Source organism: Ursus arctos, unplaced genomic scaffold (assembly GCF_023065955.2).
Source record: "Ursus arctos isolate Adak ecotype North America unplaced genomic scaffold, UrsArc2.0 scaffold_1, whole genome shotgun sequence".
Classification (NCBI taxonomy): domain Eukaryota; kingdom Metazoa; phylum Chordata; class Mammalia; order Carnivora; family Ursidae; genus Ursus; species Ursus arctos.
In genome coordinates, this window is record NW_026622763.1 from 16,792,349 (window position 1) to 16,818,621 (window position 26,273).

General features: G+C 44.2%; 1 protein-coding gene and 1 long non-coding RNA gene across 3 annotated transcripts in view; both read left to right on the forward strand.

Moving 5' to 3' along the window:
* Positions 1–2,453: 2,453 nt before the first annotated feature.
* Positions 2,454–22,663, forward strand: LOC130544650 (uncharacterized). Its single transcript, XR_008961078.1, has 2 exons — positions 2,454–10,618; positions 10,745–22,663. It is a non-coding gene; the product is annotated as an uncharacterized LOC130544650 (long non-coding RNA).
* A 731-nt stretch (positions 22,664–23,394) lies between these two features.
* GPR39 (G protein-coupled receptor 39) overlaps positions 23,395–26,273 on the forward strand; it is a 196,807-nt gene continuing 193,928 nt past the window's right edge. For both annotated transcript variants that reach the window (XM_044388254.3, XM_044388256.3), the window contains exon 1: positions 23,395–26,251. The gene's annotated coding sequence lies outside the window, so the exon portion shown is untranslated. The remainder of the gene's footprint in view (positions 26,252–26,273) is intronic.

Genomic DNA, 26,273 nt, shown 5'->3' on the forward strand with positions numbered 1-26,273 from the left:
TGGCTTCTTGCCACCATCTGTGTTGCCTCCAGCAGCTCAAGGAGAAGCTCTGGGCTCCCCAAATCCACCAGTGGGGACCCAGGCACCATTTGGAGGAACATCTAACAGCTCTGCCCTTTTATCTTCCAGGATGTTGTGCCTTTAGCTGGCCTGTCTGGTTCCGACCCGGGGCCTAGCATTGACCTTCAGGAAGATATGGGCCAGGCTGCAAAGGTGGTCCTAGCTCCTAGTCCCTGTGGATCACTGTTTCTCCCCCTGGGCCTGGGTTCCTCGGGGTCTGCAGGGTACCCATAAAGTCACGTGGTGTTTATCCATAGTTCTCTAAACCTCTAGCTTGGATTTCTCCTGATAAAGATGAAATCTCCTTTCTGTTTGGGAATTTCATTATTCCACAGTCTAGTCTTCCTCCCTACCCCCTCTCCCCGAAAGCTTTCAGAGAGTGGAAGGAAGCTCTCCCTTAAAGAAACTGTGGGATGGCTCCAGCTCAAGTTTGTGGGTGGCCTTAGCAGTGTTTCCAGCAGTGTTGACTTGGTGCCACTGAAGGTCTGGCGTGCCTGGGGGAGGGGCAGGGTGATGTTGGCAGGACATGGTGTTGGCTGAGAAGGCTGGAGGGGGAGCAGCCTCGTTGCTCATCCTGGCCTACGCACTGTCTCATTGTGCAGACTTTAATTACCAAATCTTTCAACTGATTCTACAAAAGGCTTTGACTCACTCCACTTTGCTGCCTTCTAATTTCCTTGTAAGAGTGCTGGCTGAATGTTTCAGTCATTCATGAAACTGGCTTCTGACGAGGCTCCTCTCACGTTCTCTGGCCTGAATACTTGGCATGTACGCTCCCTCCAGCTACCATCTTCTTCACCAACCTTTGTAAGATCAGCATGTTTCATGGAGGTGATCAAAGGGGCATCTTTTACTCTGTTCCTCTGTCTTCCAACTTCTCCGCCATGACGGAAAAATGGAGTTCCCTACTGGGGAGCACATTCATATTCCCTGTGCAATAATATCAAACTTTCCCTATTAGCAAGTGATTCGTGCTCGCTGTTGCAAATGTAGCACAAAGATATGAAGGGTCACAAAATTAAATTGTACCCAGATGGCTACACTATAAACCAACTCTGGGTGTCTCCACACAAGGGCGTGTGTGTGGCATGTCTGTGGTCGTGCTTCAGTCCAGAGTAAGACACAGGTGAGGAAGAGGATTGAAGTTGGTGATGCTTGGGGAAGTTGTCCTCAGAAAATATTCTCACTTAGCAGTGACTTCAAAGCTAAAGAAGAAGCAGAATTCAAGGTTCTGAGATGCTAATTTCTTTTCAAACTAGGGTAAATGTTCAAACACTGTTTGGTAACAACACCTGTAGCTGGGACCCAGAGGGCAGCCTAAGTGGTGTACCTGCTGAAAATTGAGAAATGCGTGGGTATGTTTGGAATGTCTGGTGGGGCTTCATTTTCACAAAGAATGGAGGTGCCTTATGGGAAGGAACCTATCCTCAGGGAGAGAGAAGACAAGCATTCAAACTGGGTCTAAGGACAATGGGTTAGGGAGGAAGGAGAGGGAGATTTTTTTTTTTTGTAACAGTTTTATTGGGACATAATTCATATACTTTACAATTCGCCCATTTATTTTTTAAAAAGATTTATTTATTTATTTATTTATTTATTTATTTATTTATTTTAGAGAGAACAGGAGTTCAGGGGGAGGGGCAGAGAGAGAGAGAGAAAATTTCAAGCAGACTCTGCGCTGAGTGCAGAGCCCAACTTGGGGCTCAATCCCAGGACCCTGAGATCATGGCCTGAATTAAAATCAAGAGTTGAAGGGACTGAGCCACCCAGGGGCCCCCACAATTCACTCATGTAAAGCCACAATTCAACGGTTTTTAGTATATTTACAGAGTTGTATAACCATCACCACAGTGAAATTTAGAAAATTTTCATCACCCCAAAAAGAAACCTTGTACCCTTTGGCCATCAATTCCTCTAGCCCTAGCAAATGCCCCTCCACCTTCTGTTTCTAGGGATCTGCCTATTCTAGGCATCTCATATAAATGCAATCAAGCAATAGGTGACATTTTATGTCTCGTGTCTTTCATTTTCATAATATTTTCAAGGTTTATCCATGGTTTAGTGTATATCAGCTCTTCATTCCTCTGTATGGCTGTATAATATTTCGTTGCATGAGTATAGCACAATTTGCTTATCCACTCGTCAGTTGATTGGATCATCAATTTGAGTTCTTTCTACTTTTTTGTTATTATGAATAAGCTGCTATAAACATCCATGTACAAATTTTTGTGTGGACGTATGTTTTCATTTCTCTTGGTATATATTTAGGTGTGTAACTGCTGGATCATATGGTAACCAGGAAAAATAATTTTGAGTACAGCATGATATGTGCATCTCAGATTGTTCTCTTTTTTTTTTTTTTTTAAGATTTTATTTATTTATTTGACAGAGATAGAGACAGCCAGCGAGAGAGGGAACACAAGCAGGGGGAGTGGGAGAGGAAGAAGCAGGCTCATAGCGAAGGAGCCTGATGTGGGGCTCGATCCCACAATGCCGGGATCACGCCCTGAGCCAAAGGCAGACGCCTAACCGCTGTGCCACCCAGGCGCCCCTCAGATTGTTCTCTGATGCTCCAATCTTAGATTCATTCATGCTGAATCCTAGAAAGAGGACTGTCAACTAAGAGGAAACAGAAGGTCATAGCATTGCAGTCTCTGCAAGTCGTGTTGAGCACAGGTGCCCTGAGCTGTGGGCTTGTTTCACAGGGGGAGGTTACTGACCAGGGGTGACTGGGACTGAAGTGTGTCTGAGGACCTCCAGCACCAGGAGGAAATGTGAGCAGAAGGCACACAGTAGTGGGTTACATGGTGTGTCAGGCCAGTTTACCTCAGAGAGGCCACCAGGAAGCCCTAGGAGGCTAGCAGCAAGTGGGGAGGAAATGGAAATGCCCAGAAGTGGCTCCAGGGACTGCCCAGACCCATAGCTGAAACCTCCCCTTGGGGTTTCCCAAGTGCAGGGGAGGGATGTGTGTAGAGAGAAGTTCTCCATAGAGAAGTAGAGAGTTTGTAGGTTCCATGAGTACAGTCCTGTGACAGAACTCTGTGTCTGTGCGTGTCTGGAGGGGGTGGTTCTCACAGGGAGGGCAGTTCTAGGCCCAGGGTGTGCAGCCTAGACAAGGCACAGGCGACCGCAGTGCCTCTGGCATGCCTAGAAGAAACACGAGAATGGAAGGGGCCATGAGGTCCAGGACAGTGGCTGTCTCTGTGCTCATCTTCATTATCGTAGTCCGTCGCCTCACCTCCATGTTTTGATGATGTATAAGTTCCCAAAGCCTTGACGTTTCTCCAGGATTCAGGAGAATCCTCAGAACTAAGCAGAATTTCTCATCAGTTTTACAGGAAAGTAGCTACGGATAGAACATATCGATTGATAGAAAGTGAGAAGATGTGACATTTCTCACACTCTTGAGTTATGAACGAGACTCCCATTGGCTACTGATCCAAAGTGATGTATTCCAGGGGATAATAAATAGATCCACTCTGTTGGAGTGGAGACTTCATGTAGGGAAAAAAGGGGTTGAGGATGTGAAAGTAAATCAGAGACTGATAGTAAAGGGTTTTGGATACCATGAAAGAATCTGGATTTTATTCTGTAGCCGTGGACAGGCATTTGAGCCTCGTCTTGAGTACGACGCAGACAGAAGCCTATTCCTCTGTGCAGGAGTTAGTAGCTTGCCAGAGCTCCTGTGTTCTCAGTAAGGAGGTTCAGGACAGTGACAGGAACATTTATTTTGAAATTTAAGGTTATAGCCAAATAAGAACATGAAAAATGCTCAGCGTCATTAGCCATTAGGGAAATGCATATCACATAACCACGATGTGTTGCTATTTTCCACTTACTAGAATGACGATAATAAAAAAGACAAATAACAAATGTCAGCGAGGATGTGGAGAAATTGGAATGCTCATACGTCGCTGGTGGGATGTGACATGTTGCAGCTGATTTGGCAAAGATTGGTGGTTCCTCAAAAAGTGAAACACACAGTTACCACATGACTCAGCAATTTTGTTCCTAGATGACCCCCTAAGAGAAATGGAAACATATGGTCACCCAGGAACTTGTATATGAGCTATTTCTAGAAGCACTATTCATAGTAGCTAAAACTTAGAAGCAACCTAAATGTCCATCAACTGACGAGTTGGATAAACAAGATGAGGTCTATCCATACAATGGAGTATTATTCGTCCACAAAAATGAATGAAGTACTGGGGCGCCCGGGTGGCTCACTTGGTTAAGCGTCTGCCTTCAGCTAAGGTCATGATCCCAGGGTCCTGGGATCGAGCCCCACATCCCTGCTGAGCAGGGAGCCTGGTTCTCCCTCTCCCCCTGCCTGCCACTCCCGCTGCTTGTGCTCTCTGCCTCTCCGTCTCTCTCTCTTTCTCTCTCTATCAAATAAATACATTTTTAAAAAATCTTTAAAAAAAACGAACGAAGTACTGATTCATTCTACAACATAGATGAGCCTGATATCATTATGCTAGATGAGAGAAGCTGGCACAAAGCCCGTATATTGTTTGATGCCATTTATATGAAATGTCCAGAATAGACAAATATAGAGATAGAAAGTAGATCTGTGGATGGCAGGAGCTGAGGGGAGGGTGGAATTGGTACTAACGGTTAATGAGTTCTCTTTGGGGTGATGGAAATGTTCTAGAATTAGATTGTGGTGATGGTTGCACCATCTTGTGAAAGTACTGAAACGTACTGAATAATACACCTTAGAAAACTTTAGAAGTGTTATGGTCAGCAGGGACCTCACAACCCCTCCTTTCAGAATATGTGATAGAAAAACCAAATGTCCAGGTTCATCTGGGACTGAGGAGGTTCTTGAGATGTGGGACTGTCACTACTGAGACTAGGAAGGCCCAGTCAAACCAAGATGACTTGTGTATGCTCAGGCTGTGTTCAGGAATGACAATGAAGGTAGGCCAAGTTCACATTTAACAGAGCACTTTCTCATTCACAATGCATTTGGCCCTATTACCTTGTGAAGTAGTTACAGCCCATTTTCCTTATTTCCTGTTACAGACAAGGAACTGAGGCTAATGGCCTTAGACATTTGCTTAAGATTGTAGGGAAAATAAATGACAGGACTGGAAGTCCAGTCTGATCCTTGACTCAAGTCCAGGCCCTTTCCTACACACAGGTAATCATTTGTACGTAAAGGTGATACCAGTAAACGTGTGGCTCACTCACCCCGTAAATGCTGGCCTCTCAATTCAATGGTGCTCCCTGCTCTCTTCTTCCCACTCCCAGAAGCTCCATCCTGTGGGACCTGTCTAGACAGTGATGGCATTCAGCATCATTGCCAAGGTCATCTTTCCTGTTCCTCTGAAATCTCTGGGTGCAGGAACTGTGTCTTAGTCATCTCTGCTCTTGACTCATATTACCTTTCCTGATACGTAGTTGGTACTCAATAACCCTCTGCTAAAGGAAGCCTGGCTTCTGTTCCAAAGAATAAACAGGAATGAATCTTAGATAAGAAAAACTACTGCTACTCATCTCTGTTACCCAACTACTGTTACCGTCTCTTAAGGCTGAATTATTCTCCCTTTAGGCCCTTCCTTAAGCCTCATTTTCTGAATTGTTTGGTGGTGGAGCTGGCGCAATCTGTCTGTTGCTTTTCGACATGTTTGTAAGCACACTCCAAAGGTCAAGCCAAGCCAAGATTTCTGCAGAGATTTTGCATGGTGTGGCCTCTGTCTAAGCTGGCCACCTAGGACAAAGTGCAGTTGGGCCCAAAGTGAGTGGATAAGGAGACTTATTCTTGCATTATAGAGATTCCACGGCTATCATGACAAAGGGCTTCATGTGTACAGGACCACGCACTCAAGTAAGGTCTCATGGGAAGATCTATGAAGTAGGAGGCACAAGCATGCCATCCTGGTCCGCCTTTTGGGAAGTTATGTAAATGTCCTGGGCCTCAGAGGGTCGCGTTGCCTCTCAGATGGGCATAATTACAATCTCCCTACTTCCTGCGTAGGCTTTCTGTGCATTTCCTGTTAGATCATTGATTGATGGTTGCTCAACGGAGTTCCGCGGAGGCTTAAGATTATACAGAGGTTCCTCAGGAAGAGAGATGCTGCTTCAATCTGTTTATTTACTTTCTACATTGTGATGCTGTGGGCATTATTCCTCATAATTATTTGCCGCACCTTCCTGGAGAAGATTGTATTTCCTTGCCTTGAAGATGCCAAGCTTGGACATGAGATTTCCTCCGGCCAGTGAAAACGCATGCCATTTTTACTATTATAAATAATACTATTATAAATAATAGTAAAAATGGCATGCGTTATTTCCGGGCAGAAGCTGCAAGAGCCAGGGTTTGGGCTCTATATTTTTATCTATACTCTCTTTTTCCTCTATTGTGAGACAAGCAATGTTCCAGACAGAGGCTGCTCCATCAGCCTTGGTCATGACATAAAGAGGACACGAGGAAGAGCTTCAGCTGACCCGTGAAGGGCATGATGCATGAATGGGAAATAAACCTTTGTAGTTGTAAACCTTTGTAGTTGTAAGCCCCACAAGTGTCAGGGTTGTTTGTTACTGCAGCATAACTGTGCCCATCCTGACTGATACAGGTGCCAAGTAAAATAATCACATGAAAAATTAATTTTTTTGCTGAAAAAATGTTAGAACATCACTATACTAAATGACGGCTGAGTATAAACTCTTTGATAAGAGAGACTTTGTCTTACTGTCCTATTGTTCTTTGTTTACTCCAGGGCTAGCCTGGTACCTGATACAGTGAAGGGTTATAGTGGGTATTTGGTAAATATTTGTTAAACGAATTAAGTGAAAGCAGTTCTGAAAAAATAAATAGTATCTCCTGGGGACAATGCTGTTGTTATCATTGTCAGCATCAGCTATACTGTTCTTTCATTTGTAAGTCTTGCAAAATGTATCAATCAAAATCATTATAACATGCCCCAAAGTACCATAATTGTTATTATTTTCTTTGCCTAATAGGAAATTTTGTATTCTATATCAAACATTTCAATGTTGAAAGTTTAAATGAAAAATAAAAGGAGGCGAGCAGATCGGGTCTCATGGTATCGGTTCCCCATGGTACTACCTTGACTCAGAACCAGTTATGGTCTGGTTACCTGCATTGGGCCATAGTAGCCAGACACAGAACCTGAACTTGTCATTAGGGTAAGTGGGAGCTAGGGAGACAGCCCAGCTGCAAAGACTGGTGTAAAGCTGGCATACAAGACGGTCCTGCCAGCAAACATCAAAGGCAATGCAGTAGTACAGTTCCTGCAGTAAGGATTATGGAGTCGTGGGAAGGATGTGCCAGAAGGAAGCAGGCATCTGGGCAGGCAGACAATTGCCTCAGGAAGCCAAGGGAGGCGATACTGGAAAGTCCAGGCAGATATAAAATATTACAAAATTCTGTCATCAGTCTTGTCCATATAATGGATTGAAGTTTCAGGGGTGGTGGGGAGGGCTAGTGTGTTGCTTCCAAAAGTAAGACAGGATTCCAGATCCAGGAAGACAGAGTGGAAGGGTACAAGGCAGGGCTCAGGGCATAAGGTTCCCGAACTGAGCCAAAGGTAAGAGTTGAGAGCTAGACTAAGAAGGGTGCCTTGATGTCAAATCCTAGAGTAGGGAAGTAGAAGACTGAGACCTCGGTGGGGCTTAGCTGGCCCAGGGACCCTAACTATGGAGGCAGGTAGGCAGAAACCATAGACCAGGAAGAGCCTAACACAGATCAGCCATTGCAGTACAGGGACTGGAGCTGTTAGTCTTTGTCAACCAACAATGCAGCTAATGCAGGACAATGGATCGAACTTCCCCCCAAAGGAACCTTGTGAATGTGGTTTTGAGAAATGTGCTATAAGCACACAGAGACACACGCACATAGATACACACAGAACAATCCAGAATATTAACCTCACATTTGTTTTGCTTGTACCCGTTGCCTGATGAGGGTCAATGGTAACCCATAAGTGTATGGGATACCAAATGAAAGTTCCCTTAGCCCTCAAGATAGTCAGTTCTCTTACGCTTTATTAAGTAGTGACTCTCTTTACCTGAATTATTCTTTTTTCTTCTTTTAAAAAATGGTTTGGATGGTTCAAAAGAGTAGTAAGCTTCTATTCAACCCTGACCTGTACCCATTAAGGGAGAGAGTTGAGAGGGAAAAATGAGAGGCCCTTGCTGCCTGGGTTGTACTTCTCGTTGACCGTTACCCACATTTTATCCTTCTATCACTTCGTTGTTCACAAAGTCATTCAAAATGCCCTGTTTCCAGCCTTTGGCATCAACCTGCAATTAGAATGTTACCCTTGACCTTCATCATAACATGCACTCCTCATTAGTGCCATTTTTCTCTGGTACAGTCATTATTGAACACTAATTACTTCTACCACAAAGTTCTGCTTTGCCTAGTCAGATCGCGTCACAGAAATGATACATGACTCTTCCCCCATAATTTAAAAAGTATACATGAAAAATTAGCATTTAGTTTGGGGCTCTAGGAATCCCCAGAACTTCAAAATCTTGCGGCTGATGCTTATATTTCTTGAAGGTAGATAGGCTCTCTCCCTTTTAGTGCTGAGTCATCAAACTTGTACCTATAGACTGCTTCCAAGCTGCTGAACTGTTTTGTTGGCAGGCCATGAAAAACTGAGAATTTCAGCTCCTTCTGGGGAAAAAATAATTTGGCCACGGTCAGCTGGACCTGAGTGCTGGCAGCCCCTTTCTGACACATATGGGTTCTCTGTAGTCGCTACCTCTCCCTGTCAACAGCCACAGCATTTGATTATGCTCTTCCAGTCCTGCAGGAAGTTCATTTTGTGAGCTTACAAAATAAGCACTTAGCCAGAACTGCTTGATGAATGGTGGGCAAATCATTCTGTCATTTTAAAAATCCCATTTGAAAAAATCAGAAGTAGGGTGACTGTCACTGCCTTTTGCCCTTCTCACCTCTCTTCTGGTTTTTCTGGGTTGTCTGGATCCTTCTTCCCTTGATCGGTAAATCCCCATCTTTATTTGTTGGCTCTCAATTTTCTCTCTGGATTTTCATACCAAGATAGCTCATGCTTTGTTGGGTCCACCAATTGACTCTTGGCTGATGACTCTCAAATCTCTCTCTAGCTCACCTTTTCTCTCAAGGTCCCATTCCAGGATTAAGCTCAGAAGTTTTACTGCATGCGAGGCAGCTCTGAATCAAATGCTGGGGCAGTAGGGGGCCCTGGGGCAAACACTGAATGTCCTTGAGCTGACACACCCGTGCAATGGGCTCAACATAATTTCTACCAGTGGTTGAGAGTATTAACGATACTTTGTAGGAGCGCCAGGCAATTGTCTTCAAAGCCCAAGGCCACTGGATAACAATACCCTGTTCTTTCCACACTCACATACTGTCTCAATCCCAGAAGGCCTTGTCTTCCAAAGTGACTCTTTAGGTTGAGTTGTCAGTGTTGTCTTTCTTTCAACTGCCAGGGATGAGGCCCTCCAGGGAGTCAGGGATGAATGAGCAGGCAGGCCACCCTGAAAAATGGGACAAGGCAGAATTTGCTGACAAGACAGTTTGCTCAGGGGCTTTGCGGGACTGCAAGTGCCAAGAATGGCAAACTTGCCCGGTGGCGCCCTGCAATCCTGCCACATTAAATGGGAGCCATTTCTTTCCATCATTAGCAGCAAAGTAAGCAAATGAATGCTCTGGAGCTTCCTTATTAACAGTTATGACCGGCAGATAAACAAAGGCAGGGGAGCGAAAAGTGTCAATGGCGACCCTGAGGCTTCTTCCACCGGCTTTCACGTTGCTTCCAAAAGCACAGTTTTCCCCTTAATAATGCCTTATGAACACTTTTGGAGAAGTTCATTTCAATTTTTTGATATACTCTCATTTGATTTTCAAAATTTAAAAAATTTTCTTGGAGTTTCACAGAAGTAGGAGAGGGTCAATGTGGGAAGGAAGAGAAAGAAAAGGAAGATTTGATACAATTCTGGCATTGGGCTTGGTGTGTTGCATTCAGTATTTCGTTTTCCTTGACTTGAGCTTATCTTTTTTTATTTTTTTTAAGATTATTTATTTATTTATTTGACAGAGACAGAGACAGAGAGAGCACGAGCACAAGCAGGGGGAGAGGCAGAGGGAGAAGCAGACTCCCCACTGAGCAGGGAGCCCGATGTGGGACTCAGTCCCAGGACCCCGGGGATCATGACCCAAGCTGAAGGCAGACACTTAAGCGACTGAGCCCCCCAGGCGCCCCTACTTGGGCTTATCTTTATAAGATCCTAGGTTGCATTTCATCGTAGAAGTATAAAGTTGTAAAGTTTTGTATCTTAGCTGATCTAATCTTTTGCTTCTACAGGTGAGAGAGAAGTCACATGACTAGTCAGTGATTAGAAACAGGACAAGTGGCAGGTCTTGCTCTCCTCACATCAGTCTCCCTGTTCATGTGACCCAGGAACATTTAGCTCAGGGAACATTGGTGAAGACAAGTGTGCAAAAGATGAAAACTTTCCTTCCTGTGCGAAGAAAGAAAATTCTATCTTCTCTGCATGTGAGCCAGTATATATGTTCTGAGCCTGGTGAAATACACAGGTATTAAAACCTGTACTGAAATTTGTGCTGATTTTTTTTCTGATAAAAAAAGATACATAAAAAAGATACATACGTGGAAATTATGCCATTTCTTTTGCTTATTGGACATTGTCTTGTCTGTGCTAGGTGGAAGGAACTGAGACAGCCATTCGCGGCCGTTAGGGATGCCGAGCCAGCGTTCTGAGATGGCAGCAGAGAAGGATGGAAAGATTCCAGGTTTCAGAGATGAATATGAAGAGGGACGTTAACCATTCTGGGAAGTGAGATGCTTCCAGATTTCTTTTTATGTGAGGTATTAATTTTTCCTTATTTTTAAAGGCAATGCAGTCAGAGTTTTATGTTCTGCCAGTAGAAGCACGCTAAGGAGACTCTTTGAGCCTCTGACCTGTCGTCTGCTAAAGGGACATATGAAAGCATATTAGAGCTGGCTCACACCAGCCATTTGTTGTCATCTCTTCCCTACTCTACATTCAATGACACCACAGTGTTCATTTCTGTGACATCATGCTGGTGGCTTGAAATAAGTCATGTTGGAATATTTATAGCATAGAAATTGGCAAAAGCTACAAATCAGGGATTTTTTGTTTTGTTTTGTTTTGAGAGTTGCCTTACCAGCACCCACTGGTAAAAATAACATCATGCAGAGTCATTAAAACTATTAGAAATAATATGTCTAAAGCTTCTATTAACGTGCTTGCTACAGGTAATAGGATTTCACATATGGTGGCTATTTTTGTTATGCGCATAGCAGTATAATTAACCCAGGTGAACAAAAAAGTTACAGTACAAATGCATGTGATTTCCCAGCATAGACAGGTGTGTGATAGGTGTTAGAACTGTATTCTAAAGGTTTGAAACAAAATTAGTCCAGTTCTTTGATGGGTTAGCCTTTTGTTATCCAGAATACTCTACTTCCACTGGGACTAGCACGGAAGAGTTCTAGTGTCAGATTTAGTCTCAGGGTGCAGTGAGCAAGCTAGCCAAATAACCTGTCTGAAAGAGGGGCTGGGTGTCAGAATATCACTGGTGTCAGTGCTGGACAAGAGTCATGGTTTTGCCTATCAGAGAAGAGGGGAAGTGGTTTCTGAAATGCAGTAGGTAGATATTTTATTTTGAGTTTCCTGGAAAACTCTCTTTGGTGGATATTTGTATGAGGAATAAGACCTATGGGAGCTAGAAGGAGCCCAACTGGGCAGAGGAAGCAGCTGAATTATGGTGCCATGATCTCCAACACTCAGCTGAGCCCACAGAGGGGTCTGAAGCTAGGGGAATCCTTTAGAGCTTTTCCCAAATGAGACCAGTACCGATCGTTGGATGTGAACTGTCCCTGGGGAAGTGGCGTTGCCATGCCTTTGCCTTGGGCTGAGACGAACCCCAGAGAGGATGCAGCTGTGACCCATCCATCTGCAGTCATGTTCTTGGCAGCTGGGGAAATGAGGGCCTTGGTTCTGAAAGAGACCCGGGTCGCGCATCACAGCATCCACTACAGTGGGATGGATGGAGGTAGACTTTCCAATAATGTTTCTCTCTTTGATCCCTTCTGCATGTCAGCCTAGGCCTCAGCCATCAGCCAGTCCCTCCTTTTCATTTGCGAGGTCCAAAATTTAAGAGCACAGAACCCAGCTACAATCTCACCTCTCCTCATGCCTTCTGTAATACCCATCCAGACTGTTTATTTTCCTTGCAATAAGTATCAGTCAAAAGATCTTGGTTGCAAACAATAGAAACCAACCATGGATGACTTAGGCATTAAAGGAATTTATGGGAAGGATGGCTGGTAGCTTGTAGGAGAAAAGCCAAAGGAGGGAGGACAGCAGAAATAATACTGATGGGAAATTGTGCAATTATACACCCGGCTGATCCTCAACCCACCTGCCCAGGGTACACACACTGCTTACGAACACAGCTCCCACTGCGGCCTCTCCTGCAGCATTCAATCCAGTTAGCGCTCCTGTTATATATGGCTGCCACTGTGCATGTAACGCAATGGTATCTTTTTATGTATCTGCCATTCATCCGAGATTCAGAATCCTTCTATGAGACCTCACCTGTCTGAGCGGAGGCCATGTGCCCACACCCTTCGTGCCAGGGCTTGGGAAGGAAGGTGATCTGTCTCTTATGACTGGCTGTTCCCTGCCCATCACCAAGATTCACACTGTGGGGGAATCCAAGGACTAGGAAGGAGGTTCATGTGCTGAGTCAGAACGCAACCTGATAAACATCCACAACCCAATGCGTCTGTAGCAAGTGAATCGTATTCTTGCTCTGTTGGCAGGCGTTTCCTGTGGGTGGTAGTCTAGGCGGTCTCTAGGTCTTTTTACTCACGTGCCTCTGTGGATGGTGAGTGCCTAGTCTAAAACGCACACCCGTTTCTTTCAAAGAAGAGCAAACTTTCTTTCCCTCCACTAAGGTATGTTAGAGAATAACGTGATCTCAGAGTCCCGGGATGGAGCCCCAAGTCAGGCTCCCTGCTCAACGGGGAGTCTGCTTCTCCCTCTACCTCTGTGTTCCTCTCTCCCTCTGTGCTCTCTCAAGGAAAATAAATAAAATCTTTGGGGTGCCTGGTTGGCTCAGTCTGTTGGGTGTCTGCTTTTAGCTCAGATCATGATCCCATGTCCTCTGCCACTCTCCCTGCTTATTCTCTTTGTCTCTCTCTCAAATAAATGAAGGAATAAATAAATAAATAAAATCTAAAAAAATAGAATATATGTGAAAGATTGTTTAGTTCCAAGAAACAGACTTTTTCAAGCCAACTGAGGGTGAAGGGGCTTAGTGCTAGGAAACAATGCTACTATAAGCAAGAAAAAGGGTGGCTCCATCCATGGTTTCTTGTTTTCCAGAGTGCATTCATTTTTCTGGCTCACATGGTCTTTGTTACTTGACATTCCTACTTCTCCCTTATCTTGGCTCATTCCCTCCTTCAGAAATCCGGTTCAGATTCTGAAGGAACTAATCTCATTGATTTGGCTCCTTATTATTCCTCCAATGGTCAGGGCCTCATGGATCTTTGGCCAGGCCAAGGAATGAGTCTGGTGCCCACCCAGTTTATTCAATGACCACTCATCCATGCAGACAAAAATCACTACAACTCCTTTCCTAAACACCTCAATTATATTGGGATGTCGGGTGTGGCAGATACCAAATCTGACATGCTTCAAGCTTCTCTAAGCGTGACCTGAGTCCCCACCCAGTTCTTAGGAAGTCATTCTCACTTTTTAGGAAACAAAAGAACTATTAGTTAATAAGTGTTATGGTTTTGTGCCTGCTATTACGTATTATATACCTTATTGAATTCTTACATCATTGCTCTGAAGTAGGTATTACTCCTATTTTATATATGATATTATGATATATGGCATATGTATCATATTATATATGATATTAGTCCATATTTATATATGATGAAGTCGAGGATGACAGTGGTTATGAACCCAGGATAAGACGGTAGAGCTGGATATCAAATCCAGAGTCGTCTTGCTCCAAACCTTTTGATTTTCCCTTACCCGAGAATACCTCTGTTGGCACGTTCATGATAGTGCCAAGACTTTCCTGTGTTAGTTATCAACGGCTTTTTGAAGAAAATTTCCAATTAGGGACTTTTCGACTAGGGAACAGTTGAAAAGTAAAGTAGAATATGGTAAGAAGGAAGATGAAGCATTGGAGAGAGAGGTGTTCGCAGCTGAGCTGAGGCTCTTTATAGAAAAGCAGTCCTCTTTGACCGTTGGCCCTTCAGTGGCCACAAAACAGCCGCATCCTCAAGCAGTGGGGGGTCGCTCGTGAGTGATGAAGAGGAACTAACTTTACACGGCCCAAGCTGGGCATCCCCATGAGTTCCTTGCTTTGTTTGCCCAAAACCATTTCACAGACAATTGTAGCGATCAGGATCCTTCAAACAAAACCTCCCAACATCTGTAAGATAAAAACTGAAGTCCTTCTGGAGGTAGATCTTAGAGTACTTTGTTGTAATGGTCTCGCAGAAAGAAAAGCTGTACCAGTCAGGAAAATTCAGTTAACTAATGTCTAGCCCTACGTCAGCCATGGGGATGATATTGTATAACCTAGAAAATTATTGGAAAGGGAAATGGGTATACGTACTAATACACGAGCACCTAGCATCATCTGTAACGTTAATTCCTTTCCAGCTCTTTCTCCTTTAGCCTTTAATACCAACCGTAACTTTTAGTGTCTCTGAGAATCCTTCCTGGACTAAACGAGCCTGAAATAGATATAGATGATTCTTCTCTGCTTCCTCCCCCAGCTCTATCTGTTACAGCGGCTGTGCACTGTGGGCAGAGCTCACTGTTAAGTACTTACTAGGTTTTGGGTTCCGTCAGCAATCCATTCTTGCTAGAATACAGTGTTGGGATGTGGGGTGTCCCAGTTTCTATGGCTGCATAACGAACCACTCCAAAACTTAATGTCTTAAAACAACATATTTATTTCGATCATGAATATGAATTCAAATAGGGCTTAGCAGGGTCAGCTTATCTCTGCCGCACTTGGCATCAACTGGAGAAGCGTGAAGGCTGGGGGCTGTAATCATCTGGAGCGTCACGCACACAACCGGTGGTTGGGCTGGGATGACTCAAACCTTTGGGGAATTGAAGTCGCTGAGGCTCCTTGGACATCTCTCTACTTCTCTGAGGTCTCTCTGTGAGGTCTTTCCAGCGTGACAGCCTTGGGGCAACTGCATTTCTTCATGGTAACTCAGGGCTCCCAAGATGTGTATTCTAATGCGAATGAGCCAGGAGGAAGATATATCTTCTTGCTGACCAAGCTTGGAAGTCACATAGCATCACTATGCCATACTTTATTGGTCATAGCGATCACAAGTCCCTACTCAGGTGCAAGGAAAGAAAGCCTAGACCCCACCTCTCAGGGGGTAAAGTGGCAGTCATACCATAGGAAGCCACACCATAATAATAATGGTATGTGCATGTGTGTGTGAGTATACACATATATATACCATACATATCATATGTCATATATATATATATGAATGTTGGAGTGGCTGGTGGCTACCTTTGGAAAATAAAAGTTGTCACATATAGTACTTGTAAGGTTAGAAAGTTGGGTGAAGGCGGGTTGAAACAGGTCTTGAGTGTCATACTAGAGAGTCTGTCCTTTTACTCTTTTGAGGGCGATTCATTTACTGGTCACTGATTATCCTCCACGGTTGTATCTGTGGAGGTTCAGCACCCCCAGCCAGCCTGCAAGATTGGCAGGCAGAAGCAAGGGCGTCTCATGTATTTAAAAAAAAAAAAAAAAATCTCCCTAACTTGCCAGGGCTTTGCATTTGATTGTTCCTCAGTACATGAAACACAAGTCCCTGTCTGCCTAGCCAAGCGACGATGGCAAATCAGACCAGACAGGACATGCTTCTTGCCTGTCTCCAGCTGGTACAAACCTACACGTTCTAACACACTTGAGCTGGTGATAACGAGGTGGGCCATGATGGGATATACTGGTGACAACACAGAGTACCAAACTGTCAGAGGACAACCAGATTGACTCTGGGCTTATTGCCCACCAGCTCAAAGAAGAGGCCAACCCTATAGTGTCGATTCCTGCAGAACACGTAACACCTAGTGTTGATTCCATCTGCCAGGGAATGCTGGATCCAGACCAAACACAATTTTCATAGTCATGGATCCCAAGCCACTAGGTGCTTCCATTCAGAGCCTTGGTCTCTTCTTCTGAAGGGTCTCCATCCAGTCTGCTTGAAGGGTGAGAGATGAGGATATAATTCACTTTGATTGTGTTTTTCTGAGACAGAGATGGGGTAGAGCTGCTACTTGGGTTTTGGATTAATATCCTCTGTCCTCCATTCATTTTTACTTTCCCCTTTGCAACAGTGGGAAATTTGTTTATTGCTGTAAGACAGCTGTCGGAAGGAATCATGAGAGGGTTTGTTCTTCCTCATATTTGTCAAATTGTAGACATTCCCCAATGCAGAGAAGATGCTTGTAAGAACAGGGGAAGATATTATAAATAATAAAGTCTTTCCTTTTGGTCCCAACTTGAAATGGGTTGTGTTCACAAGTTGGGAACTCAGAACAAACAATATCCCAAGAATAACAGCGCTGGTTGGGCCCACAAATGCACATTTCATCCATAATGTAAGCTGAGGAAGGAAGGTAGACATCAAGCAGCAGACAGATTAGTTTAGCTAAAATGCTTGAGGCAGCGGCTGTAAGCTGGCCCTGCCTCCCACAGCTCTTTCCTTTCTGTACATTGGAATCCACCCAGCACTTTCCCCATGAGCCGCAAGGGCTAATGGCAGGACCAGTGAGGGTCTGACAGCTGGGAGCCCGGGGGTGGCCAGTGCTAAGTAGAGTCACTTGGAGGACAAGGGCTGTCTGCATTTTTGAAAATGAGGAACAGTGGCTTTGAGTAACTGACATCAGTTCAGGAAATTGGTTTTTTTTTCATTTGTTTGTTTGTTTTTTTAATGCCCGGAAAGGCTTTACAATGAAGCCTACACTTAGGTGGAAATGGCCGCCATGGTGCTGCCTATTCTGAAGCCCGTCAAGTAGGCCCGGTAACTCCACCAGCACACACGGGGGGCAGTGTGACGAGGCTCACACTTGGAATCCCTCTCAGAGTGGCCGTTTCACTCTGCACTTGGAAAAAACCTTGTAAGGCCACGTGTATGCGGATCTGTTTGCCACTTGCTTGCCGCCATGCTGCCGACCACACGAGGCTCCTATTTAGGGAAGACGAAGCTGGACAATCCGGGTCTCCGTTGTGCAGTAAGTTCTGTGTGTTGTGTGGTCTGTTTCAAAACAGGAAGTTCTGCTGGGTGAAAAACCGGGCTATTACCAAGATTCCCCACGTGTCACACGGGAGTCCCGATTTTCAGAGACTAGGAGTCTTGTCTCGGCTGTGGGGACAGACGCCATGTTTAAGTATTTGTAGCACTTTCGGCCACCACCAAGAAGCCGGCAGTTGCTGTCTTGGGACAGCTAACAATTTACACGCTCCTGGCTTGACTTGCAGATCCATCCCTTCGGAGAAGTGACTGTCTTCCTGCCTTATATTCTCTACCGTGCTTTCCAGGAAGGATCTGCTGAACTGGTTATCTGTTGATTTTGTTCGAGTGGAATTCAGTAAGATGTACTTGGCCCTCAAGTAATCCTAGCCCACACCATAATGAAACCCGGAGTGTTTAGAATGGGCCTCAGGACCTTGCTGGGCCCCAGGTGCCACAGTGTGAACAGCAACCACTAATGGACTGTGGACATGACATTAATGATAATTAACTCCTGCCTGGCACTTTCCCTGCACTTGGCATTGGTCTAAGTGCTTCCTATATTATGCCATTTGGTCTTACAAACAGCCCTTTCAGGTGAGTACTGTTATTTTTCCTCAAGCTGGCAGCTGACGAACCTGGGGCACAGAGGTAAGAAAAGTGTCCCAGGTCACGCAGCTAGGGAGTAGCAGATGCAAACCCAGGCAGTGAGGCCTTTACCCACTGCGCCACATTCTTCCTTTGACAAGAGCCAGTACATATATGGGCTCATATGCCAGCCTCTCTTTATGTAAACTCCTTCAATCCTCACGGCAAACCCAGGAGGTAAGCGCTATTGTTTGCATTTTACAGGTGAGGAAACTAAGGCATAAGGAAGCTGCATGGAGGGGCCCAGTTGCAAACCCAAGGGTTCTGGCTTCTGAGTCTCTTGATTTCATCACCATGCTATAGCATTCTCAGAAGAGACCATGGAGGAATAGGATGTCAGTCCTGTATCAGTTTGCGTCGGTTACATAGCAAAAGCTGTTGGCTCATAGCCTACTTTATCAAAAGACATCACTGAAATCTTCATCAAGGTTGAAAATCACAATATCCCTGAACAATCACTGGGGCTGAGGACCTGCAAGGTTTCTGCCTAAGTGGGCTAGAAAAATAGTTCCACCCAAGAAAAGATAGTTTGTTCTTTGCTTGGAGGATTTTTAAATAAAAACATCAAGACCTGGAGGTATTTGTTTCTTCAGAAGGGTTTGGATATGGGAGAAGCACGGAAAACTGAGGCAGTGCTGTTTCCCTGTGCTCTGAGCATGCAATGTGCAGGGAATGCAGCTAGGAGCAGCCCAGGTGGTAGGTGTCTTCTAATCGGTGCTGGCCTGTAGTGACTGTGCAAAAACATAGGGCAAGGAGAAATGGGAATGACTACATAGGTACTTGTCTCCTCCTAGATGGCCCTGGGCTGAATAGCCACTCTTTCCCACCTCCTAGGGATGAAGAGCCTAACAGGTAATGGGAAGACTCCCTTACAGATAAGGAGCCCGTTCTAATGAGCTTAAAATACCTAAGTTAAAGGAAGAAAAAAGCTATGTGCTAAACTAAAACCGTAACTCATCAGCTTACCCAAACCAGGGGGACATTTTTTCTTTTCTTAATCACTTTTTCTCGTTGGGAAAAGAGAAGGAACGTGTTAGAAGTTGAGGGAAGGGAAGTAAAAAGTATCCCCCACACTGAGAAGGCCCTTTGAGACCTGAAAATGAAGCAGCTGATTCTCCATAGTTTACGCAAAGTTTTATTTTATTCAGGGTAACTTACTGACAGGGAGGATTGGGTGGGCGACAATCAGGCAGCTAGGACACTATTCTCCACAAAGTCTGGACCTTAGTCCACAGATTTTATAGAGTGAAGGGACACACAGAAGGGCACTATAGTGAGATCAAAGGGCTTTCACGTTCCAGACTGACAGCTTCCCTTTAGTTAGATTTTGTGGTGCCATCTGCGCATGAGGAAGGGGAGACACTATGTTTCTTTAACAAATTTACAGAGGGCCGAAGTAAGGCTCCCTGCATTCTGGCCTTGGTTGGCATTTCTAATGTATGTATATTAATCTCCAAGGGGCTTGGAACACATAGCCCCCGGAGGACATGAACAAGATGGAGGGCCAAAGATAGCACCATATTGCCAGTACTCTCACAGAACCTAACACATAAAACGTTTTTAAAGGAGAGAACATTATTTTCCAGAAGTCTGGAGCCTCTTGGTGAGGGCTCACTTATGTATTGAGGTAGCACAGCATTCCTTAAGTTCCATGGGCAGGACCTCAACCCTCTGAATTTATGAAACTGGAAGCCTCCAAAATATACCTGTTTCATAAAGCCTCCATCAGCCTTGTTCTTGTGGTCCAGGAAGCTGGATCCTGTTTGCCAGATGGCATTCCAGGGATGAAGGAAGGAGGAAGTCTTCAGGTTACATGAAAATTGTTTCTCAGGGTCCAACTTGCCATTGCTCCTATATGCATCTAGATATTGAACACTGCAAGGAATGCAAGAAGTTCAGGCTGTAAACATACAGGCTGTAGACATTGACCAAGTCTGGGCAGGCTGGAGAGGAGGCACTTGATGGGTGATTTATAGACATGTACATAGGAATAATGACACTCAACTTCCAGGACTATTCTGAGCATTGAATAAGCATAGTGTCTGTTCACAGTAGGTGTTTAATCATGGAACTCGTTACTACTGTTTTCACTTGAGAGTGTTCTGGCTGCAGCACTGTCACCCTACTGAATGAAAAGCAAGGTTGACTGAACTTATCCAACTGGCTGTGTGGGTATTCTTCCTTTTTAAAAAAATTTAATTTTACAGTATTATGAAATATAGCACCCATAAAGTACATAAGACATAAATAACTGCATAATAAAAATCATAAAGCAAAGCATGATGTAATTACTATCATGTAATTCCCACCCAGGTTAAGAAATAGATATTGGGGCACCTGGCTGGCACAGTTGGTTAAATGTTTGACTCTTGGTTTCGGTCAGGTCATGATCTCAGGGTCATGAGATCTTGAGTCTTGAGTGGGGTTCCAGGCTCACTGTGGAGTCCTCCTGAGATTCTCTCTCTTCTTCTTCCTCTGCCCCTCCTGCTTGTGTGCTCTCTCCCTCTAAAATAAATGAATAAATCTTAAAAAAATGAAATAGATATTGTCAGCACTCAGAAGTTCTCACCTCCATTCCATATGTCCTTTCCAGGTCAAGCACCTACCCATTGCACGACAATATACAATATGTGTGTGTGTGTGTGTGTGTGTGTGTGTGTGTGTGTGTGTGTGTGATGGAAATGACATTTTTGCTTAATTGTTAATTGTTTTATTGTATGTATCCCCATATAACATATAACCCTCAATATTATTCTTTTGTCTATGTTTAAATGTTACATAAATGGACATATTTATACTTTTTGTCTTGCTTCTTTTATGCATCATTATAGTTGTTAGATTCAACTACATTATTTTTGAAGCAATGTTGTATCTAATTTCATGGCTATATAGTAGTAGCTCTTTTATATAAATATGCTGCATTTTGCTATCTATTTTTCTATAGATAGACATTTAGGTGTTTTTTAGGTTGAGGTAATGACTGACAATGTTGCTATACATATACTTGTATATGCATTTTGGTGACATGAGCTGTAGGGTATATACATAGGAGTGGAATTCCTGGGTCACGAGATATGTATATATGTAACTTTAGTAGGCCCTGCCAAACTTTTTTCCTAAGTGGTTGCACCAACTGACTCTCCCACGTGCAATGTACAAGTCACCATTACTTCACAGCTTCATGGACAGATGGTACTGGTCATCTTTGAATGTTAGTCAATCTGGTAGGTGTGCAGTTGTATTTAATTGTGGTTTTAGTGTGCATTTCCCTGACTAGTAAAGAGGTTGGATAGCTATTCATTGTTTATTGTCCATCTGGATTCCTCTTTGCGAAGTGCCTGTTTATCTCTTTGGCTCATTTTTTATATTGGGTTGTCTGTCTTCTTTCTTAATGGATTTTATCCTAATGGATACTCAATTGTCTCAAATAGCATTTATTGAGTGGTGTCCTAGAACTCATGAGAGCTGATTGTTAAAATTTCAGGACTTTGTGAGAAGATTTCTAATGTTTGGGTAGCCTGAAATAAGCCAGGCTGGAGTGTTTGCACCATGGGTATTGACGAATGCTACAAATTAGGGCATTCCCTCACCTTCTGTCCTCAGAGAGTCATCAACTACTACACCAATGGAAAAGACCATCTCTTCTGCACTGAGTTTCATCTCTGTCATAAATCCTGTCCATTTGCATGTAGACTTATTTCTATGCTATGTCCTCTGTATCATGCTTTTCTTTGTCAATCCCCATGTCAAAACCATACTGCATTATAAACTATAGCTTTATAATAAGTCTTGATATCTGGTAGAGCAAGTCCTCTCACCTCCTAAGAGTATCTTGCTCATTCTTGGCTCTTAACATTTAAAATTTTAGAATCAGCTTACCAAGTTTTTAAAGAAAAATCTGTTGAAATCTGTCATTTACCTTGGGCTACAGTGTTTCTTGCCTTGCAGAGCTTTATTTTTATGAAATAAAGTTTATCAACCTTTTTCTTCATAGATTCTGGGATTTATGTCAAAAGATTAAAATCCAATTTAGTTTTTAAAATTCTCTAGTGCTTTATTCTATCATTTAATGATATCCTTAATGATTAAAATCCAAAGACTTTAATCTTTGATCCACCTGGAATTTCTTTTCTTTTTTTTTTTTTAAAGATTTTATTTATTTATTTGACAGAGATAGAGACAGCCAGCGAGAGAGGGAACACAAGCAGGGGGAGTGGGAGAGGAAGAAGCAGGCTCATAGCGAAGGAGCCTGATGTGGGGCTCGATCCCATAACACCGGGATCACGCCCTGAGCCGAAGGCAGACGCTTAACCGCTGTGCCACCCAGGCGCCCCTGGAATTTCTATTATAATAAAGTGTGGAGGTAGGTATCCAACTTTCTTTCTTTCTTTTTTCAAGATGGCTAACCTATTATCCCAGTAACAGTTATTGAAAAATCCATCTTCCCCTATTGATTTTAAATGCCACCACTATCATAAACAGAATTCCTGTATTTGTTTTTTTTTCTTGGACTGTCTCTTTGGTTTCATTATCTGTTTATAGTATCACTGTTCCATGGAAATACCATGTCAGCCACAGATGCAAGCCAAATATAATTTAAAATATCCTAGTAGTCACATTAAAAAAATAAAAAAGGATAAATTATTTTTAGTAATATATTTTATTTAATCCCCTATAGCCATTGTATCACTTCAACATGAAATCAACATATAGAAACAAATTTACATTCTTTTTCTCATATAAAGTCTTCAATAGGTGGTGTGTATTTTATGCTTACAACACATCTCAGTTGGGACTAGCCATATTTCAAGTATAATTATAGATGTGTGGTTAGTGGTTACCATATTAGAGAGCTGAAGTCAATATTTTTGTTAAGCTCTTTGGCTAACTGAGTCCTGCTTGTAAGGGCTGGCCCTTGGTTCAGTGAGGCGTCTTCACTCATGCAAGAAGCAACCTCGGCATCTTCTCGCTCTGTGTGACTTTGGGATTTGTTTGGCTTACTGATATGTAGTATTCTTGTGTTTAATACTCTTTACATATTTTGAGATTTTGGTTTAGGTTTTCTCTCTGACCAGCAATTGTTTCAGAGATTTTTAAAAAATTTTGAGATGGTAGAGTTTTGGAGTTTTCTCTCTCAGTTTTCTGGTTCTATTATTACTTCTTAGTTACATTGCATTATAAATAAAGTTGTCTATGCTATACTTTTTGAAAACTACTGAAGTTTTCTTTGTAGCTTAGAATAGTCACTGTGATTATACCATTAACCTTTGTAAACAAGGTGTTACTTTTTAGAGTATAAATTGCTTAAATTGAGTAAATGTTAACGATTTGAGCATCTGAAATAATTTAAATTTATAAAAATACAATATATATGTATGTGTGTGCGTGTGTGTGTGTGTTTACTTTGGGTGCCAGTGTAATATTTCATTTTAAAAATGAGATTTAGGACCAAAAAAACATGTGAAAGCCACTAGCCTACATGACCTCAAAGGTCACCTAGAATGTGTGAAATGTGAGTATAAATTTCTGAAGACCCTAGAGTGACCTGAGGAGAGATGATATCAAAGGGTACCTAAAGTATTCTTTGTCTCACTTTCCATTCCTTTTTTTTTTTTCTCTCTACAATATGCTAATAAAAAATGTCTAGATTACACAGACCCAGGCCAGGTGTTACATCAGTCTGTTACCACCAAGTGAGAGCACATGAACAGTTTTTAACCGGTCTTAGGGAAAGCAAAGGTGAAATGAAAATTTAATTCTCCTAGACCTTGGTTCAAAATGCATGTTTCCATCTGCATTGTAAGGAACAAATTTTAATTAGCTTGATTCTCACTGTTTGGCCATGCATTTGTAATCTTTGTTCACACTTTAGAAACGGAAATTTTGATGAAAGAAATTGGACAAATAATGGAAATCTTGTCTGAGCAGAACAAATTGCAATTATCAAATATGTTGCAGGATGGTTGGCATGCTGCTGCTGGGGAGAGAAGAAAAAACAATTCCTTTCCCTAACATGCCCCTGTCCAGCCTGGCACAGCCCTGTGCTGCACACACAGAGAGCACTTCAGAGTGGAAAGGGCTTTGGTGCCAGGTAGACCTGAGTTCGAATCCTGCCTCTGACCCTTTCTGGCAGGTCACTTAAGTCCCCTGATCCTCAATCATTTCATCTGCAAACAGGATAATGATATCCTCCTTCTAGCCTCAGGAGGATTTGAAGAAACGAATTATGTGAAAACGCCTGGCATGTTATAGGGGCTCAGGGAATAACCAAAGGAAGGGTCAAAGGATCTGTGGCTGGGCTGAATGCTTGTGGGCTTCCCAGCTTGTTTTCTATTGAGAAGAACAAAGTGGGCACGGTTGGGGATGAGTATATACGGGGCTGCTGCTGGTGGGAAGGTTCTTCCTAGAACTCCTCAGTCTCTCTGGGATAGCACACCACCAGCACCTTTTGCAAAGCAGTCCATTCAGGACTCTTATGTGCAGCTATGAAAGCCCCTGTGTATTCTGTGGGACAACTTTAAGGCCATGGAGGTCATTTAGCTAAGCACAGAGCACTAATAAGGAAATGAGTTATGAGTTTCCCAGCCAGCAAGTAGGTCAAACAGCACACATGGAGGGGTGGTTTGGCAAAACATACTATAGAGGGAGCTGTGGAGAGGTGTCAGAGAAGAAGAGAGAGGTCTTGGCTTTGGAGTTTGTAATTTAATACAGAGAGCACAAATAGACAAAATAACTAGAGCCAGGTATGATGTTCATTATAAAGATCCAGTGGCCATATAGCCACGCCCCCCCTTTTTTCCTAAACAGTGTCAACATCAAATATTCCCCGAGGTCCTCAAACCATGTGTCCAGGCTTGGGTTCAGAAAATACAATCCCTGTATCTCAATGCATATCATTGAGGACTCATTTCTATGACTCCAATGTGCTCCCAGAATTCCCTCCCTGTTAGGAGTGTGGACTCAGGGTCTGATAGATGTGGGCTAATTTTCAGGTTCCTCGCTGACTCTTTTATGGTCCTGGGGAAGTACCTACCCTCTGGACACCCCAGTCTCTTCATCTTTAGAACAATCACATAACAGGGTCGTTGCTGTGATATTTTAAGGGCGGTTTTTAGCACAGGGCCTCAGCTAGACCCTTAGGTTGGACAGATAAAGGGGATCTATTTTCTTCCTTCAAGGTGGTGGTTTTCCACCTGGGGCGATTTTGTTCCCCCAAAGGACATTTGGGATGCCCGGAGGAATTTCTGGCCATCACTGTTGGGGGTGGGGGGCTTGTAGGTGCTAACCACTCCACAGTGGACAGCCTTCTCCTGCTCCACCTGCATTATCTATGGTTTTGGAATTAGAAGCTGAAATGGGCCCATTAGAGGTTTTCACCTCTCCGAAGAGGGGGAAAAATGTCCTGATCCATAATGCCATTTTTACGCTGTGTCCCTGTTGGGATGGCAGTTCCCTGCGAAAGGACGCATCTCCCATCAGGGGCAACCTGGAGGAATGTGACGTCCTTATCCATACACTTGTCCCCAGTTAAAGACTCCCGCGTCCGCCGTGGGGAGAAGGGCCTGCGCCAAGGAGCGCAACCGAGAGGAGAGAGCCGCGCTCCTCCCCTCCGTCCCCAGCAAAGCGGGGCAGGGCCGTCTGTAGAACAAGGCAGGCTTTGGAGAAAGGCAGGGCTTTTATGGGGCTGCTACCAGGTTGCTTGGGGGCTGACTCACTGAGGCAGCGCACAGCCCAGCGGTGCACTGGGAATACTCCGATTATCGGAAGGCAGGGCACCAAGGAGGCGAGCGCTTGCTCGCTCCCGCAGGGCGGCGGGGCCAACCGGCTGGCCGTGAGACTGGCACCCAGGTCCAGCCGCCCCCATGCTGACAGTGGCACAGAGTTTGAGGGCACAGCAGAGCAGGGGAGGGCAAGTTCGTCTTTCCCAGCCTCGGCCCTGGAGTGCATGCGAGTCGGGAAGCGCACTCCAGCTTCCCCCGGGCCGCGCCACCCCGGAATGCGATTGGGGACAGGCGGTCACCGCCGGCTTGGCCGTGGCCGCGTGGGCGGCGGGGGAGGTGGGGCCACCTGTTGCCCTGTGCTCCGCCGCCCAGATCTGATTTCGGGACCGTGCCTGCGTGCTGAGTCAAAGCCCGCGGCTGGACTGGGTCTGCCGCGGGGGCCGCCGAGCCCAGGTTAATGATTAATCTCTGACCGTCGGCCCCTGGCAGCTCTGGAGAGGGCGCTTCGGGAGAGTGAGTAGGGGCCGGCAGGCGG